This window comes from Oreochromis aureus, linkage group 15, assembly GCF_013358895.1.
Source record: "Oreochromis aureus strain Israel breed Guangdong linkage group 15, ZZ_aureus, whole genome shotgun sequence".
Taxonomy (NCBI): Eukaryota; Metazoa; Chordata; class Actinopteri; order Cichliformes; family Cichlidae; genus Oreochromis; species Oreochromis aureus.
The window spans coordinates 23,965,912-23,973,499 of record NC_052956.1 but is presented as its reverse complement, the minus strand read 5'-3'; the positions used below and the strand labels follow the sequence as shown (position 1 = coordinate 23,973,499).

Genomic DNA, 7,588 nt, shown 5'->3' with positions numbered 1-7,588 from the left:
ATATTTTTTCCAAGTTGAAGCGGAAGGCAAAAAATGGAAACGTCTTGTACAATGAGGCTGTTGTGCTGGCTGTTACACCTGTTACATCTGACTACATCATTACGAGTGAAGCCCAACACGGAGTGTGGAAGAAGATAAATCGGCTGTGTCTAAAATCTGGAGCAAGTACAAACAAATCAAACTTTTAAGGTTATAAAAGGAAAACCTGGGTGGATGATGTCATCAGGACAGAAATATCTCTTCTGACCTTCCTAACAGTCCACGTGCACAGATCTGTGTGTACAGTATACACACAATGTTCCACATTCAAATCACAGATTTGTATGCTTTCACGCTTCACGAACAAATATCAACCTGTCTGTAATAGGATATTTAAAATTCAACACTACTACTAATAAGATTTATAATCATCATCATCATCATCTTGACCTTTTGATGATTATTTGCAGTTTTCCAAAACATAAGCCAGAAAATGCTCATCAATATCAATTAAATAACAAAAACTAAATTGAGAAAATAAACCCTAAATGGACAGGTGTCTGTTTTAACATTTTAATTTAAACATATAACTTCTCTCCTTTTAAATGATCATATCTGTTATTAAAATGACTTCTGTCATTGCTGCTTGTCATGATTCTAATTTCTTGGTACCATTTCAGAGACGCAGTAGAATCTGCATTATTTATTTTATTCTCGTTGCAGTGAGCTAATCCTCTGGTACCGATGCATCACGTACTCGTTGTCCTCCTGTTTTCTTCTTTTTCTTGTAGACTGTTAAATCTGTTTTTCCATATCAACTTTGAAGTGAAGTCACAGTGAGAGTGTCAGTGTGAAATAAAATGTGGAAAATATTTCAGCTCGAGTGTGCCTATTAAATATTTTTTAAATGGTCGTCACTCCCGTGGAGTCAGTTTCATTCTCACGCCTTGTTCTCACCTCCGGTTTTATTTTCTTTCCTCATGCTGGAGTTTTCTTTGTGACTGTCTGCTCTGCCTCTTTAGTTTCACCTGTGTTTGATTGGATCAGGCCCTCGGAGCATAAAGCTTCTCCCTCTGTAGCCTTTCTCTGTTTGTTCCTGTTATGGTTTAATCAACCTCTTAGATGGCTGCCATAGAGTGTCTTTGTCCATTGGGCTCCCATGAGTGTTTTTCCTCACTGACTGAGCCTTAAGCTGTGTTGTTCTAGGATATATTAAAGCTGTCATTCTCGAAAGAGCAGCGAATAAAGGCTTGAGAAACACTGAAGGCACTTTATGAACAAAAAGTCAGGAAATATGGAGGAAGAAATGAGGGTGGGACAAGATATAGAGTGACTGTTGGAGTTGTATATTTAAAAAAGCCAATTAACAAATGTGCCTCTTCTCAAAACCATGCAAGACATAATTCATCTGTGTTCTTAGGAAAAAAGTTTACCGTGTGTTACCATCTGTGTATTTCATTATAGAGTAAAGATGGTTAAAATTCTGAAACTCATTTACAGAGAAGTTGTCTAATGAGCATGTACGAGCAAAGACAATATTAAACTTTAACCTTTATCCTGTAGGTCTCTTAATCATGACCTTTTCCCGGCTGGTTGATATTTGGAGTTTAAGATCAAGAAGCTCTCTCACAAGCTCTACTCTTGTCCCCTGATCTAATATTGCTAAACATTATAGTTTCACAGCCGATATTTCAGTAATGCTGACGGTGAGCATACAGCTTCCAGTGGAGTTGGAAAAACTGCAGCGTAGGGGGAAACGGTAGTACCAAGCGAGCCAATCGGTTGTTGCCGGCTGCATTTGCATGATGTAATTGCATCTCTAGGGAGGTGCGCATGAGGTCACGGTGTAGTGTTTCAGAAGGAATTTGCGGTTACAATTACATATGGTATGAACTTGCCACAGAAGCATAAGTTCCAGTGAAACATTTGACTGTTGCAGTGAAGAGACTGGAAAGAAAAGATGGAATAAATGGTGCAGCTGGATTTTTAGCCCCCTAACTCTACATTGATTAAAGAAACCGTTTAACACACTAAACATCGATATGACGGCAAAGGTTTGCTTTGTAAAGGCAGTAATACAGAGAAGAGTCACATGGTAAAACAAAGCAGAGAGCTGCTGCCTTCATGATGGGGAACTAGACAGCAGCTGGATTATAGCATGGTTTATACTGAATGTAATTAACAGTGCTAGCATGATTGGCCTTTTTTTTCCTTAACTGGTTCCATGTCATTTACTAGAAATGTTGTGCACAAGACAGCCACAGAGAGAAAAGTTGTTATGCTGAATTTGGATTATTAGCCCCAGTGATCATTACATGTTGGTCTTATGGGTTGGACCCCATCCACCTTTAAGCAAGTTTAGAAAAAACTGAAAAGACCTGTGGAGTCTACAGTGTGTGTGTGTGTGTGTGTGTGTGTGTGTGTGTGTGTGTGTGCAGAATAATTACATGAATTTATAGTGTAATGTGCTGAAGGAACAGATGACAAATATTTCTTTCCCCACAAGTCTTCATGTTAAGTCAGGAAATCTGTGTCATTGTCCTGATCCTGATTTATCTTTCTCTCCTCTTCTGCTTGTAAAGCATCTTGTTCTTCTCCGTTACAAACGCCACCTTCTGTGTTTTAAACACTTACTGTAGTTTACAGATGATGTTTAAATATTTCTGGTAGGTCTGTCACTTAAAGTTGAATTCTTATGAAATTTGGGATATTGAAAAAACAAACCTGACCATAAGTTATACTGCCAGTAGTATTTGGTTTCATTCACCCGCTGTCGTCTCATTAGAGGGGAAGGTAGCTACAGGCATGTCTGAAATGTCAACATCAACCCCCAGAGTGACTGCTTATGTTTTCAAAAATATTGGAGATGGATATTTATCTGTTTTCTTAACCCACCTCTGTGGGTTAAGAAAAGTCATTTTAACTTAAGGGGGTAAAAACAGAAAAGAATTTTCTGGGAGTACTTTAACAAAATAAAATAAAAACTAAATAAAGGTTTTTACCAGTGCAGTGGCTCGTCACTGGGGTAGAGGCACATTGGGGTGGATAACACACTAACTACTTCAACTGAGAATACTATTGTGATATTGGCCTTGCATTATGTTCATGCAATGAATCCTTCTGTGTACAGTTCCTACTGTAGTCTGTTACTTTCGAATACACTGTAAAATGTAATATTGTGTTTAATTAAAAATATTAAATAGGCTGAACTCAATTTTTATCAATTTGTTATTAGAACTCAATTTAAATAAGTTACCAGTACTTTTTATGCAAAAATGCTGATAAACTCGATTAATTTGAGTTGTCCTAACTTAGAAAAACTAAGTAAGCTGGAAGTTTTGCTTCTCAGGGCGGAAGGATGAAAGATGTGTTTTGAAAATGCCACGTGACTACCGTCCTCCTCCCTCCCGGATCAGTCCGCATGTTCATGGCGCCAGCATTTGTTATGGAATATATTGAGCAAACCTGGAGATATTATTGTTGTCATTGCTGTGGATCTTTACTGACTTGGTGAGTAAATGTTTACTCGTATTCAAACTGATTTTGTGGCTTCTCTTAGTTTAGCATCAGGTTTATAATCTTGCTAGCTAGTTAGTGTTAGCCTAGCGTTGCAGCTGGCTGTGCTCATGTTACTTAAAAATTAACACCACAGCCTTAAAAACCTTACATAAAACTATGTCGGTGAATTTTTTTGTTGATTGTTTGAAATAAATAAGTGAGATAAGAGCCCAGACAAAATTCTTTGGGAGGTGCAGCCGTTAGGGGTGGGGTGGGTGTGGGGGGTGAATAACGGAGCTCTCCGAAAACGTGGAAGCACTTTTGCAAATATGTGATATTTTGATAAATTAAGTAGATATTTGAGCATTACTCAGCTACATTCTCGCCTGAAAATATCTTAAAAGGTTATTTTGTGACCCAGAAAGGGTAGTCTGGGGAAAAGGAGGATCGCATTTGTCGGCCACGGTTGTCGGAGCCTGTGCGCACTTGTAAGCGCGGCAATGGCGGAGGAGCACTGCTGAAAAACGTATTACTTTTTCTGGGTCACAAAATAAACTTTTAAGATATTTTCAGGCGAGAATGTAGCTGTGTAAATTTCAAATATCTGCTCGATTTATCAAGACATGACATATTTGAAAAAATGCTCCGACGTTTTCGGAGACGTCTATTTTTTCATGCTTTGTGGCAGCTTTAGAACATCTGTGGCATCTATTAATGCAGAGGTTCCCAAAGTGTGGGGGCCCGCCCCTAGGGGGGGGCAGCAAAGCCATTGCAGGGGGGAAGAAGAAAAAAAAAAAGAGCGCTTGGACACTGTGGACAGGTTTTGACGGGGCTCCCACATAAACGCAAAGCAGGAGATGAAGCATCGCCAAATATGTTTCCAAACCAAAGACAGGAAAATATGGTGAAGCATATCTTCCTTTGGCTTCACCTGCACAAGTGCCGAGGTAGGATCCCTGCAAAATTAGTTTCCCTGCGCGGGAGCAGCGCTGGGCTCTCCAAATCGCGGACAAACAGTATCCCACATTCTTGATTTTTTAGTTCACAAACACTTCTTGTAATAACTAACTACTCCTGACATTTAATGTCAGGAGTAGTTAGTTATTACAAGAAGTGTTTGTGAACATTAAAATCAAGAGCTAACATGATGTTAGCTCTTTATGCAGTAAAGTTACAGCGGGATACAAATAATATCAGGCTGATCCTGCCGTAATTTGTTCCCGGTTCAAATCACGGACAACAGTATCCCACAGCTGTTTATGTGTTTAAACCCATTTTGCACAGAGAGGCATTTTTGAAAAAATGTATTGATAACAATGTTGAATATTATTACACAGGAAAAAACAACTACACGTAAAATAATTACACCGTGACGCCTCTGCCTTTCTAAATGGAGGGACAGTAACTGCGTGTGTATATGTAAGCGTGTAAAACCTGAAGATACTTAACAGTAACAGTATTTTGTCTCTATCTGCCATTCTGCAATTCATCTCATGTAAACAATAACGTGGCGCACAGCGTGACGTGAAAAGAGGCACATACCTTTTGTGACGAACTCTGTAATCCTCGTCCACACATAAACGCAAAAAGGAGTTTTAAATAATCTCCGTTTTCGGTGAATCGCAACGCCGTTTACGTGTTGATGAAAAGCCCAAACGCATAGAAACAGCTGAGTTTTCAAAAATACCCGTGTAGGTGTGGACGCAGCGTAAAAGAGTTAGTAGTATATTTTATTACTGCCTGTAATTTATTTACTTGTATTTGCTTAATTGTTTACTAAATGTTTGAGGTGTGAAATAAACCGCAATGGAGTTTGTAAACAAAATATGGGTGTGTGTGTTTGGAGGATGCGTTTGTGCGGGGGGGTTGGGTGGGGGCGAACATTTTTCTTGTAAAAAGGGGGCCTGGCAAAAAGTTTGGGAACCACTGTATTAATGTCAAATCTAGCCTTTATTTAACAACATAAGCGAACTCTATGTTACAATGATTGCACAGCCATTAAGGATCAAATCAGTTTCTGAAAAATGTTCTGTTTTTTCTCCCTCTGCTTGCTTCTTACTGTCTTTGAGGCTCGGGACCAGCACTCCTGTTGTTGGACAGAAAGACATCAACTCAGTGGTAAGTGTTTTGGTTTTCCAATATATTAGTAACTGTCAGTGACATTTATATTAACCAGGCCGAACTTTAATCATACTTTAGATCAGCCTGTTTTACTTATTGTTTTATTTGTGCTTTGGTGTGGGGAAGTTGTTTCTTTACTGATCTTTTCCTGTCTTCTGTTATTAGACTTGAGATGTGACTGCACGATGCTGTTGCTTCGACTCCAGTTAATTCTACAAGACATGCTGTGTAAGTAAACAAACAACAACGTTTGGTCTGCATTTCTTGAAAGATCACATCCCCAAACTTAGTTTAGAGGGTCTACACTGTATATAGTGAAGTCTGCAAGTTTTCTAACAGCAAAATTTGTTTTGTGCCCAAATCATTTTGCACATCATTAGAATGAAAGTTATTGCCCATGTTTGCATAGCACTTTTTAAAGTTATTCTTTCATGACAATATTGTGTGTTGGTCACAGCTATCCAGACTGACAGTTGGGACATTGAATGTCACCTCTCCGGGAGGGAGCCTGAGATTGTCTAAATTGGAGTCTGTTTTATACCAAATGCAGAAAAAAATTTTAAGAAAGCAATTAAGTTCATGTTCCAAAAATATGATTGTTTGCTTGCAGGACACCAGGAGAGATGAGTCCTCCGTCACAGATGGTGTGGTCAGTGAAGATGGTCGCCTGCAGGATCAAGCTCATTGCATCTCCAACCCACATCCACTGCCACTGTACTTAAGGGAAGTTAAAGACTTTCTTCTGCACTTACATTTGGATCACCTCGATCCATGATAGTCATTCAGGCAGTAATGCCTGGACTGGAAACAAGCCATCCTTAAATATTACAACATTCCAGCTCCTGTGTTGGAATGAAAAACGAATGTGTTGTTTAAATTAGAGACTGCACTTGTGACAGAACAATAAATATTTTATGTTGATTATATAAGTAATGTAAGTACAAAACAAACTTGTGGTAGACCTAAACTTATTTTCAGAATAATTACATCTAAGACTTTGTTTCGTTGTAAGATTATAACAGTGATGGCAATATCATTTTATTCAGCAGAACAGTGTCCAGTATGTTGGCTGTTGTACTTTGTTGTGTTTGAAAATAAAAGTTGTGCTCATTTTAACATCATTACAAAAGTGTTGTTAATTATTTTTAATGATATTCATGGTACCACAAATTGTTTTTCATTTAGTTGAACTTGAAATGTTTGTCAGTAGGTAAACAATTAGTATTGTCAGAAAGTCAGAAATATCAAGTTATTCTTAATACTGCAGACTTGCAATGTATAAGTTGTCCTAACAGTCATCCTAAGTAAGCTTTACTTAGGTTTTTGAGGCAACGAGTTTCCATAATTTTTTGAGTTCTGGGAACTAACACGGCTGTGTACATTTTGAGTACAGTGTACTCAAAATGAGTAAGTTGTCCTAACTTGGTCATCTTCACGTAAACTTGATCCAATTTTTTTGAGTTCTGGGAACAAATGAGCTTGTACAGAGTACTCAAAATAAATACGTTGTCCTAACTTAGTCATTTTAGCTAAGCTTTACTCAAGAGGCAACGAGTTTCCATAATTTTTTTGAGTTCTGGGAACTAATTAGATTTTACAGTGTATAAGCTTGGCTGGTTGCCTGTCTGTGTTCACTCTGCAACAGACCAAGGACCTGCCCACCTGTTTTTCATTTCTGGTACCAAACTTTAAGACCAGAGGGTCCCTGCACCATTTACTGATACAATTTTTCTATGGAGGTCTGCAGTATAACACAAGATATCTACAGTCGTTCACCACTGGAGATCATACACAGCAGGTCAAACTTGAATAAATGGTATCCCTCTTGGGTTGGTCTGACTTTTCACTTAAAACAGCTTATTCACCAGTGATCAGACTGAACTCTTAATGGTTTGTGACAAGGATGACCTCCACCATGAGGGCATACATGGTTGCACGGGCCCTATCCCTCAGAGGTTCATATCTGTTTCTCCAGAATAAATCAACCTCT

The 7,588-nt window shown here is 38.5% G+C and overlaps 1 long non-coding RNA gene across 1 annotated transcript; it reads left to right on the top strand.

The window, feature by feature from the left end:
• The first annotated feature begins 3,146 nt into the window (after positions 1 to 3,146).
• LOC120433057 lies at positions 3,147 to 6,241 on the top strand. The gene is made up of 4 exons (XR_005608283.1): positions 3,147 to 3,489; positions 5,547 to 5,595; positions 5,764 to 5,826; positions 6,209 to 6,241. It is a non-coding gene; the product is annotated as an uncharacterized LOC120433057 (long non-coding RNA).
• Positions 6,242 to 7,588: the final 1,347 nt, after the last annotated feature.